Genomic DNA, 13,072 nt, shown 5'->3' on the forward strand with positions numbered 1-13,072 from the left:
TTCCTGAAAAGCGCTATTTTTTCTACTCTAACAGAAAAATCATCAAGTGAAGTCAATGAAAAATTTATTTTCTATCCTTGCTATTAGGACCAAAGAACAGTACTTAGCTAATGTCTTGAACAACTATGAAGACAAAGCACATTAAAAAAGAAAAAGAACATCCTTGGAAGAACTTAGAATTATTATTATAGTGGCATTGATATCAAACTCTGTTCTCCCGCTTGGCACTGGACAATTCTCCTCGGTCTTTAGAAAGTTTTGGACTGAATAATAAAATAGACTAACCCATGTAGCTAGATGGAACTTAAGAGCTCTGGTTTTCCTTCAGAGAAATCATCAGACTGGTATGAAAGAAAAGAATTTAAAAACAACATGACTATTTTCCTCAACATGACTATTTTCTAAAATAGGTCTGAGAAAAAGGCCAAGCTTCAGAATGACACCGACCCATATCCTGGATAGCTATTGGTGAGACTGCACAGAAAAGAAAGAAAATTTCAAAAATCAGGACTAATGAGAAAAATAACTGAGCATTATTTAAAATGAATCACCACTTTAGGCAAGACATGGGGTTTTTATGCTCTAAGGCAAAGAAAATTTAGCATTCAACCTGAAGCCAACATTGCATTACACAGCAATTAGCAGAAGTAATCTACGTCGTAAGATTAAATAACTGTCTATTCATATTTCAGTAAATGTTCAACCAGTACAAATTAAAACTTGTTCACAAAAGAAATTGTAAGTCACACCAAAGACATTGTATCTTTTCAAAGGTGGAAACCAAGGTTCAGAAGTTTCTCTCTTAAACCAAGTTCTAAAGAAGCAGGGTCATCACATTAATCAGAAAAGACACATCTACCCATACTACTAAAATTATTTGCAATAAAATATCATAGATGAATTTTTCTAAACTTTACTTGAAAACCTTTGTGGTGAAATCAAGTCAAGAAATGCTAAAGCAGCAGTGCAATTCATGATAAATTAAAAATACCAATAAACCAGTGGCATAAATGTCATTTCATGAGCAAACAAAGTAGTTCTTCTGTGTCATCAGATAGAGTCTAAAGTGTGCCAAGCTCTCTCTGTGCTAAAATTAAATTAATAATAAATAAGCATCAGAGTCTTCAGATGCAATAAAAATGTATGTAACCGAATGTATCCAAAGTGAGAAAGTAACTACGCAAAGTAAGAGAAAATAGTACATTATAGCAAAGACAGAAATCTGAAATCTAGTCAAGGCTATAAAAATAGCTCTACGCGTGGCTACACCACACCTGCAGCAGTTTGGAAATTCCAGAGACCCACAAAGCCACCTGTCATCTGAACCTCAATATCCATTGATGTCTCTTCCCTCTACTGCCTCTTAGAATTCAAGGCATTATCTCTTAGTGCTACCTAGGTATCACCTTCTTTGAGATCCATTACAATTTTGGGTTGGGAAACGGTGTGTAATAGTTGTGGAGCACATTTTGGAAATGACATCTTGGAACTAGAGTCTAAGCTCTTAACCATGTTCTTGTTAAGCCTCTGCACACCGCATGACATAGGACTGAAATCACATACAACCAACTACACAGCAAAAGCACTGTATACTGTATTCCCTAAACTTTTTTTGTGTGTTTTCCTAAGTTTACATACATGTTCTTGTTTTAAATAAACAGCCCAGGCTTTAAACCAGGGATTTTTCAGGCCAAGTAAAATGTTGGTATTGAAAAGAAGATCAGAAACTGGGCGTGGCAGAGCACAGCTCTCATCCCAGTATCTGCAAGGCTGAGACAAAGATTTCTAAATGCTCCAGGAGAGACTAAGCTACATAGTGAGTTTGGGACACACTGTGTTGTACTTTTCATTTAAAAAACAAAAACAAAAACAAAAAAATAAATAAATAAATAAAATAAGAATGAAAATAAGAGGCCAAAATAGGGGCTATTTCCAGATACTTTATACTTGTTGTCATTCCTTTTTTATTTCTTTTCTTTTCTTTTTTAAAACAGGGTCTCTCTGTGTAGCCCTGGCTATCCTGGAACATACTCTGTAGACCAGGCTGGCCTTGAACTCAGAGATCCACCTGCCTCTGCCCCTGAGTGCTGGGGTTAAGAGCATGTGCCACGACCACCAGGCTTGTTCTCATTCTTAAAATATTCCTTTCCACAGGAACCTCATGAAACCAACATTCCTTCAGATTTGCACAGCGTAGTGACATATCTACGAAAATAGTATTAAGTAGTATAACTCAACTTTTGGTTTACCCATAGTAAGTTTTCAAATGCACTGGTTCCTGGCATGCTGCCATATGTTCCATCGGACTGGGAACAATACAGACCACACAAAGCATGTATGGATCCTGAGCTTGATGGAGGCAAAGCAACCTTCTCCACCCCGTTAGTGACAAGCCTGTGAATAGGCCGCCAGGCTTGGAGAATATAGTACCTAAAAGCGGTGAAAGAGGCATGTCTGCCTCTAACGATTAGTTAATGACACTAAAAGTCGGTCTTGATGTTTTTATTATGTAGTTAAGAGTACTCACTTCCCTATTAGATATAAAGGACTGTCAGGTTATTGTCAATAATCTAATATGGCAGAGTCTTCTTCTAACAATAATAATTTCCCATTTATTTGAAATTCAAGTGAGTACCCTGAGGACAAAATTAAAAAGAAATTTTGCTTAGTGTCTGTATTTTTTTTTGTGTCTATTATACTCTGTGTCTATTATACTGTTTGTGTGTGCGCATGTGCTTGTGTGTGTGTTCATGTGGGCACAATCCTATATGTGTGTGTGCATGTGTATGTTCATGTGAAGATGCTCATATGTGTGTAAGTGTGTGTAGATATCTACAAGGAACATGTGAGTATGGTGACGTGTTAATTTCCTTTTTATGCTCAGCAAAGTCTCTGTGACTGAGAACTTGATGTCAAATCGCAAATAAATTCATCACAAAGATTACAAATATCATTTCTGAATGGTTGTCTCACAGAATAAGTATCCTACCAAGAGCCTACTTGGTGCTGGAGGACAGTCAGGCTACAGATTTGTGTTTCATACTGGCCAAATAAATAAATAAAGGTTAATTATTGGCTCTGATCAGGAAGAAAAGCTGATACGGACTTTCACTTACTTAGCTCAACAATGCAGAATGATGCATATTATGTGTGTTTCCATGAAAGCTATCATCATTAAAGAGAAACTGACCCTGAGAGTTATAAGCTTCTGCTATTTCGAAAACAGTCTTTATGCAGCGCACATTTCGATCTGCTTATGACAACACTCTATTATTGCTAGACTTCTAATAAGATCCTTCAAATCACTTTATAATTGCATTGAGCTTATATTTTTCTACAAAAATGATTCAATTTTATTTAAATTCTAGAAGAGGCAATCAAAAGGCAATCTCTTGTTTTGATTGCTTCTTAAGAACTGCCATGCTAAAATAATGTTGTTGCTTTTAATACTCAGTCACAATTTTGAACATTTCCCTATGGGTATTAAAAAGTCACTTTCTTCTTCCTGTTTCATAGGCTGCAGAAGTTTGGGGGGGGTGGACAGATACTGTGATAATAAAGCTGAAAACCTACACACTCAATTTTGAAATGACAACAGTAATTTGTAGATTTTAAACTCTGCTCTGTGCTCTTAGATTGAGTACATGTTTGACCTAAAATCATTTCCAAGCCTACAATATGGTGTCTAGTTTCAAATGATGACAAAGACAAGCTTGGAATCAGAAAGCAGGAAATTTGGTTTTGAAAAACAAAATCCTTAGAGATTTCTTTGAAATCGGATATGGCGCTGTCTCTTTACATATACCACCTTTCTGCCCACAGGAGTTTGTGTTTAGATTGCTGTATTTACTCTTTTGCTTCTTGAGTTTAATTTGAATTATATTTACATAAATACATTTTTTTCTATATACATTTAGATACGCAGAACATGAGCATACTACATCCAAGCTGCTGGGATCTGTATGGAAGTAGAATGGATTAAGCCAATGCAAAAAGACTTCAAAGTTTGGAGTGAATTTGCATCGAGACATAAATTACCCAGGATATTCAAAGCCATAAATTAGCTTCAGGACATAAATAGCTCTCCTGTGGCTCACAGAAGCACAACACGTCTCTTTATTCCACAAATATCTATTATCACGTTTTCTCTAAGACTCTTCTTGGGTTCTAGTTCTGTGCCCACACTGTATTTTTATTTCTGTATTCAAAATATGCTCACTGGTTGCTGCTGCACACCCAAAGCAAAAGTATTGAATGGCTTATATTAATATCAACTTCACTCATTTTTTTGTCTGCCTAGAACACACATGGGGTGAGTAGGCAGAAATAATTTTTTTAATTATGAATTAAGTATAACTAAATAGCCTGAAAGATTCTGTTTAGGTTCTTGATTTTATATATATATATAATGTTATGCAATGTTACAAGTAATAGACATATAATATGTGAGATAGTAAGTAGAATACATATATGTATGCATGCAATGTTTAGTACTTTTCATAAATATCCTCAAATAATGTTGAAATCAGAGATCAGCATATTCTGATCAATGGAAAAAAGGAAGTAATTTATTTAAAACACATTTCCTGTAGCTTAAGCCATTCCAAGTTTCACAAGAAGTGTTCGGGAAAAAGAAAACCTTGTAATTTTTGCACTTTTGAAAACACAAAAAAACATGAATTCTATTTCATAAACTCAACTCAGCGTCCTGGATAAATGTCATAATGTTCCCCAAACAGAGATAAAGAGTGAGAATCTGGCCATGAATACCCACTACAAAGTGACTTTCAAAAATATTTGAAATGACCGCCCTTCACTAATTAAATGTCCATCACTCTTGCTTTGGTTTGCTCCCCTCAAACCTCTCTCCACTTTAGCTGAAAGATAATGTTGCCAAACTGCCCCATTTTAATTATTATAATAAAATTAAGAGCAAAGAAAAAAATAAAGTCTTACTAAATATGCACTGGCTCCTTACATGTAAGGAATATAAATTTCATTCTGCATAAATGAATATAGATTTCATTTTAAAACTTCTCACATAGCGACGCATAAAGCAGTAACTTCCTGACTAAATGCCTGTTTTACACCTTCATCATTTCCAGTACTCACACACACAACCTGTAATGCAGACAGATGCATAGTCCATACAAATAAAAATAACATCCTTCCCTCATCAACACTGCAACTGCTGAATGGATACACTTATACTTTCAAATGATGACGTGGGTAAACAGTTGAATTGTGCTGTTTAAAGTTTACTAAAATATGGCATGAAAATTAAAAAGCAGTGTGAACAATAAGTGTGAGTATACACTTGTTTGGTGCAGGACAGATTTGCTATGATGTAATCACACATTCTACAAAAGTGTGATGTTAGTGGCCAAGGTTGTAGGGGAGGGTTTCACCCGAGTGTGACATTTATGAGGATCCTGATTTAACTGAAAGGAAAAGTCACAGGAAGTTGAATGTGTTAAATCTAAATAGCGTTGTCTGAAAAATCCAAATATACTTAATAATATAGAGAAACCAAAGGGAATGAAGAAATTAGAGCAAAATAAAATAATTACTTTCAAGCAATATTTTTAACAATGAAACCGACAGCGAAAATTCTCAAAACCAAATCCTGCCTTAAAATAGAAACATTACTTCTTCAAATTATTGTATGGTATTCTGCAGCTACGAACAAAAGAACTCCAGTATTTAATTCCACATATCTAACAAAAATCTTGGGCCAGAACCCAGTTCTTCTTTAAATAATGTAAAAAAATAAAAATTAAAAAAAAATCCACTGAAAGTTTAAGTGTTAATATTTATCTAGACATTTCAACCAGATGGCTCTCCAAAATCAACACGTACCAAACGGCAGAATTGTTTAGAAGCTCAAACCCAACTGTTTCCCTCATGTAATGTTCGATCAGAACAACAACAACAAAAAATCCAGATAGTGAAACACTAGGGGGAAAGAAAGAATAATAAGGAGAAGAAGAAGAGGAAACCAGCTAAGGGGTGCTGGAAAACCAGCAACATCCTGCCAGTTGCCACAGTGAATTTAAATAACCAATCACCACCAGTGTCTTTAACAGAAAAGAAATCAGGCGCATCTTGAAATGTCATCATACCTGCATGCACTTTAAATGACTACGGCACACGCTGCAAAATCTTCAGAAATAAAGCACACTCTTCCTTTAACTGCTACAAAACACCACTGCAGAAGCCCAGGATGCATTTTTTTTTTTTTTTCCAGGCAACTGATCCAGCTTTCAGCCAGCCCCGTGACCTTTGAACTCCCTTCTGCCCCCTCCTCTTCTGCAGTCAAAGCTTGTGCTGGTCTCATTTGCATAAGGCTCAGGCACTGCTCCAGCAGCCAGAGCGGAATGCTGGGTAAGGAAGCGTGGAGCTGCGGCTCTGCCAGGGTACCTGCGTCCCGAAGCACCCAGACCCGCAGTGGGGAGTGGGCAAGCTTCGCCAGGCCGTCAACAGCACACTCCCTAGGTCCATTAATGGATAAAACGATTTCAGCGGTTGTTTCAGTCTTAGGCTACTTATGTTTACCGTCTCTCCCGAGCTTAAGAAACTGTCTGCAGCGACTCTGGTAACCAAGGAAACCCAAAGACTCAAATACTTCATTTAAATACGCGTGGAAGGCCAATTTTAAATTGTCATTAACTTCGCTTGTTTTGAAGACATAGCTCTTTTTTTTTTTTTTTTTCTGAAGTGGAATATGTACCGTATGCATAATCAGACATATGGGGTGTTTTTGTTGTGGTGGTTTAAACAACATCTTACAGACATCAATTTACATTAGGCACTATACACACGGATGCAGTCATTTTGGTGATGCTGAAAAATGTTAAACGCGCCCAAGTGCCTTGGAGATCACCATTCTAAATGTACCCAGAAATTAACTGTAAAGAATTTAGGTCCCAGGACGCCTTTAACCGCAGAGCAAAGTTAGGCTGCCTATTTAAATTCCAAGAGTCACCTCACAGCAATGCTTGTCTTTCTTTCCCAATGATTCTGAGTGGTGAGCTTATTATTTGTTTAGAGTTACTCCTGGCCTTGATTTCCTATCCCAGCAATCTGTCTATTTGAAATACAAACTTCCCCATCACTCAGAAAACTGAGCTCCTTATTTTCCAATAAATATTATGTGTGTAGATTATTTTATAAATACCCACAAAGACATATTGTCCTTTTTTGAAATACTGAAACAGTAGGAATACTGATCATCCTATGATTGATACAGTCATGTTTTTAAAATTACATTAATTTGTTTTTCTTCATATATTTATAACTAACATCTATTATATAAAGGTTTTATGAGTCTTTTCCATTTCTGGAAAAAAACATAATATGGAAAATAAAAAGCAAATAGATATTAATAATAAAATATAAACATATCTTTAAATAACATTATTAATTTTTTTCTTTTAATTTTTTAAAAGATCATAAATTTTACATAAATATCCTTCAGTACACTGAAAAACACCAGCAAATCCTGAATGATTCATCTTCTCTAACTAAGGCAACACAGTTTTTTAATATGAAAAAGTGAAGCATTTTTATAACAGCTATTAATTAATCATTCTGTTTATATATCTCTACATACTTAAAATATTAGAAATTATTCGGTGAAATTTTCTTATCTATAAATTTTTAAACAGAATAAACATCTTTTCAGTTTAATATAATATCAGCATTTCTGTTATATTTGACTACATCAAAAATTTAATTTTGCTGGGTCAATTCAAGTGCATCCTTCCTATTACACATTACAAATACCTTGCAAAGTTTTTTGTTTAAGGCAAAAGCACACATCAGCCCAACCAAAAAAAAAAAAAAAAAAAGAAGCCATCAGCCCAACCTAATTTAAATGCAATCAAATACAAGAGGTGTTGGGGGGGCTTTATAAAAAATCACCGACCTGTTCAAACAGCTGTAGCCGAGTCCTTGCACTCCTTATTCATTAGAATCCAAAATAAATTGATTATCATTTTATAGTACGTGTCGGCATCACGGAAGGCATCGTTCTTCCTGGTTCGGTGGAATCTTCTTATATTTCCCAGCCCCGTGTTCTATTGCCGGTACCATATGCTTTATTGTTCCGAGACAAGAGCTTCACTCGCACAAAGACTCATTACCTACTGCTTGCTGCACGGCCTGAGCCTCAGTGAGGCTGCCTATATGTGATCACATGGAGTTCTGTCTGAGAAAGCCAGCCGTGCCACTGACTTCACTGTGTCTGTGGATATTTTTATCAGCTGACTCTACGAGGAGGAAGAAATAGCAGATCAGGGAACTGCCCTGAGACATTAATGTAGCACAATTTGGGGAAATCCCTACACCAGATTGTATTATTATTGAAAATGTTTCAACAGCCATTGAAAGGGGGAGGGGGCTAGGTTTTCTTTCAATCAGAGATTGAGTTAGAGTTTATGAAAAAAAAAGAAAGAAACTTACTCAAGCCATTTTCCTTCTGTTTTTGAAAGTACTGTTGTATAAATATTATCCAAGAGCCCTGTTCTAAAGATGAAGCAACTGGCAGCACATTTTAACCTTTTAATTGCAATGACTTCTTTCCCCCAACACCCACTAAAAGGCCAGATGTTGGTTTCCTTAAATTTTCCTCCAGTGAAATTCCCATCACTAAGAGATGCTGCATGTGAATAAAAATAGAGATGCCAATTCTTTCTGATAAGGAAGATAAGAGGGCTAGGCTCTTTTATGAAGTATATAAATGAGGTAGGTGATTAATTTATCTTCTCAAAAGACAAGGCACTCCTAGAGCAGCTGACAACAATGAACAATGAAGATCTCAAGTTAAAGAAGAGATGGTTCGTACTAATTCTTAAAATCGCAGTAACTTATTTCAGACAGTTTACCTCAATAGAGCACATGGTTGGCCTTATCTGATTTTAATGCTAGCAAGTACTTCCAGATAGGATAGCTCAACATTTACAGGAACCTTTTGCTACTCTCATGCTGTTTTAACACACAGATATTATGTATGTCTGAACACAGTCACACTAGCTTTCCAAGGCTAAATTCTCAAAACTTGAAAATTATGTATCTTCAAACAAACAAACAACACCTGCCTAGCTAATGGAATTTGATTAACCATTCCCTATTATTTTGCGGGATATTTTGTTGATAGTCTGCCTAACTTGAGTTGGTATTTGAAAGCTTTTCTCTCACAAATTTAGGTGATTATCCTATGGCAAATATATAAAAATTCAAAAAAAAAAAAAAAAAAAAACAATAGAAGGAAAAGCCAAAAGCATCATTAAATGATCAGAAAAAGAAATTTCCTGCACCATTACATGGATATACAGTGCATTGTAATGGGCCTTGTAAAAATGTCATCCTTAATCTTAATCTTAGAAAGAATGACAGTACAAATACATGCACTCATGTTTACCAATATTCACACACCCACATCAACCTTCAATCAATAAAGTCTTATTTTCTAAAAGACAAACATTACAATGTAAACGTTTTGTCAGCTGAATTTTTAAAATGCAGAATAAGTCAGTGCGATTAAAAATAAGTACTTAAAATTATTTTTGACATTTTTTAAAATATTATCCGAATGGTTTATATTGATCTGGGATGTTTTGTGACTTATGTAGTAGGTTTTTCTTAGCATGAAAGAAATACTGAGATAATCTTCATAAGCCACCATTTTTAAGTGTTTGTTCCAGAACACCAATGGTCATCTTCCCTTCTACAAGAGACATAAAGACACAGAATCTTGGGCCATAAATAAAAATGCAAACAAAGAGTTCCTGGCTTATCATGAATGTATGGCTTCTTCAAGGTATCCATGCCTTAGTGAACACCTTTGATGATATCATCATGCTAATGTACATGGCAATAAACAAAAGGTAGCCATTTTTTCTTTTACTGCATTACTTCAAATCAGTGAGAGAAAATGGTTGACAAGTGGAATGAAAGAACCTGTAAAAAAAAATCAACTTACTTCACAGTTCCTCAGGTGGTTCTTGGGTTCAGAGAGTGGGGACAGGAAGAAAAAATCCATATATGTGTGAATTTTGTTTATAGGTATGAAAAGAAATAATTTAATGTAGAAACTAAGGACAAGTGAAATCAGTTGTCCTTATCAGTGAAATGTCTAGAAACAAATCTCTAGAAAAACGGGGAATCTCTGATAGGAAGACTATCAACACAATCTGTTAAATGTAAAAACCTGAAAAATTCATTTATGTGGAAAATAGAAAATTAAAGGTAGATGCCAGAGCCAGAGACATCTTGAGAGAATGGATCATGAAATAGTAACAATTTGTCTTAAGTGACCTCGGTAAATTATTGTAGCAAATGATACTCTAATTTCCAAATCTGTAAATGGGGAACAAATACCTTTTTGGTGAGCAAATCATGAAATATATAGTAATATTTCTACATTTCAACTCCATAAATTGGATTTAACCAAGCATTGGTAATTAATACTAACAATAAGAAGACATAGGTTATAGAAGTATAGTAGCTGCGTGTAATAATTTTAATAAATTATTTTTATATCAAAGACAAATAGGACTTTTGGAGAAAAAGGTCATCTTTATCTGATGCATAAAAGCAGAAAGAAATTTAAGAAATAGTTCTACATCTCCTGAACTTGTCTCATGAGTAAAACAAATTACAAAATAGGACCATCACTCCACTCAAAACTCTGGAGTTCGGCAACATGGCAAGCGAACTACAGCAGCCATTCTCACGCTATGCAATAAACAATGGCGCTTCTGCTTATATAACACTTTCATCAGCCAAGACTTCTTCAGATTGGAAATTGACAGAGAAACAAGAGCTCATAGCTTAAAACAGCACGTTGCACCCAAGATTAAAGGGGTGTTTCAATTTATGATACTAAAAGTTGTGAACTGGAAAAGATAATTCAGCTCTTATTATTGATTCTTATTAGTGTAGCTTTCCTCTGAAGGCAAATTGACATCACGGAGTCGTTCTGTTTCATCCTTTTCCCTTCATAATATAGGCTAAGATTATCAAACAGAATCTAAGACAGTTGGTCTCTGGCTCCCAAAGCCATATAGACACAGATGTTTGCTAAAAGGATGATATATTGGAAAGGAAGACGTACTTTCCCAAGTGTCTGTGTTTTGAGGCTGTGCTATCTATTCTTCACCCCAGCACCTCCCATTGAGCTCACCCTTGATAAGGCTGCCCTTCCTCTCCTCCCAGCCTGTTCTGGGAAGCCAGTAAGGTCACCGCATCAGCTTAAACACCCAGGAAAAAGTCAATCCAATTCAACAAACATTTATTGGGATATTACCATGTCTCAAGCTCTGAGACAGTTGCTAGGAATATAAAAGCAAAATAAATATTAACTAGGTAAAATCTTATCAATTCAATACGTACTTTATGTAAAAATCAGCATAATTTCTCTTACATTGAAACTGTCTATTAAAATCAGAAAAAAAATTGATATAGTATAAAATAATTCATTGGGTAGCCTATTTTCCTTTTTGGATATCATAATCTAAAAAAGAAAACAAATCTTTCATAATAAAATTAGGTATGTACCCGATCGTTGCAAATTCTTCATTGTTCTCTACTAACTCTTTCACCTGTTCTCTTCCAGTAGTCTGCAAAGGTGCTATTCCGAACCTTGTAAGGAGAGATCCTAAAAAGCCAGTGGCTTCAAGTGAAACTCCAAGTCCCCTGAGCTACTATGTAAGGGGATGGACAACCCCAAGGCTGCCGTGCTGGAGGAGTCACCCATAAACACTCCAGTAGAAAAGGAATCACTGCATCAATGTCACTTAAGAGAATATGCAGAGACAAGGGAAACGCTTGGCAAACTAGAATAAGAGGAAATTTGAGTTGACTCGGGGAGTTAGAAGATGTAGGCAAGTGTTCAAAAGTGAGGAAATGGGAGGAAAATGTGCCCCCTTTTAGCAGCATGAAGCTTGAGAGGAGACTATTTCTGGGGTCCATGGGATGCTGTCAGGGCAGCAAAGGATGACTAGCTCAACAGTGTTGGAATGTGTGGGTACAGACAGTGGCCTTCGACTAAGGATGGTGACTGAGGCAAACAAGCGGAGAGGAAAGTGGAGGAGACAGCAGGATGGGATACTTAAACCTGGTGAGATAATGATCTCACTTATGGCTTAAAAAGCTAATACTACAATGCCCCGGCTACAGGTCCTACACAGAGTAGAGAACATTAATTAAGCTAGCTTTGTCGTGTTCTGTGATTTCGCACGTATTTTGATTTGTGATGCCCTCAGAGTTTCAACTTTCAAATAGTGTGAAAATACTTCATGTCAAATATTATTAACGTATTTGGGAACCTGAAAGCAGCTGTAGAACAACTTTCTTTGAATAAAGGACAGTAGGAAAGTATTTACATTTTCTTATTTCTGATTTTAGCATTGCAGAGGGGACTAAAGGGGATGGGGGGAAGAATATGTTCTAGGTGGACAAAAAGAAAAATGTAATTTTGATAATGAAGGGTAAGGCTTAACATATATACAGAAATACACAAAGAAACATAGTTTTATCCTTGTGGCTTTTCATCCTCTTAGGACGTTAGACTGTGAAGATAGCAGATGTTAAATTCAGCTGCCAGTAAATGGACACTCTGAAAGACACAGGTTAAATGGCTGGAATTGCCCTATAACTACAACTACAGCAGCTACAATAGGAGCATAAATCATCTGAACTTGGCTGCAAAGAAATCCTTATGCAAAGTGACCCAGCGAAGGAAATGTCCAGATTTCTGCCCACCCTTCCTTCTACTCCCACAAAGGCATTAGAAAACAACATTTGTTAAGAGAAAAGACCAAGCGAAGCAAATCTCCCGGAGAACACAAAGGACATACTTATGTCATAGTGCCCATTAGCAATGGTTATAGTAATCTCTTCTTGTTCTGAATTAGATATCTAACATGGGACAAAATAAAAAGTGGAGTTAAGTGGTACAACCCAAAGTCAACCATGAGCTGAACAGTTATAAAATAAAATAAAATAAAACAAAACAAAATAAAATAAAAGGAACAATGCAATAGAACAGGTGGATTTTATGTCAATAAGG

The 13,072-nt window shown here is 35.8% G+C and overlaps 1 protein-coding gene across 4 annotated transcripts in view; it reads right to left on the minus strand.

Moving 5' to 3' along the window:
* Window positions 1-13,072, minus strand: part of Csrnp3 (cysteine and serine rich nuclear protein 3) — a 179,087-nt gene that overhangs the window by 86,153 nt on the left and 79,862 nt on the right. The window contains exon 1 of one of the 4 annotated variants that reach the window (XM_055600923.1): window positions 7,928-8,128. The exons of 2 other annotated variants lie outside the window; for them this stretch is intronic. The gene's annotated coding sequence lies outside the window, so the exon portion shown is untranslated. Of the gene's footprint in view, window positions 1-6,122; window positions 6,273-7,927; window positions 8,129-13,072 lie in introns of those variants that run through there. One more of the 4 variants, XM_055600922.1, reaches the window with a different exon arrangement.

This window comes from Psammomys obesus, unplaced genomic scaffold, assembly GCF_907164565.1.
Source record: "Psammomys obesus unplaced genomic scaffold, mPsaObe1.curated_primary_1811, whole genome shotgun sequence".
Lineage (NCBI taxonomy): Eukaryota > Metazoa > Chordata > Mammalia > Rodentia > Muridae > Psammomys > Psammomys obesus.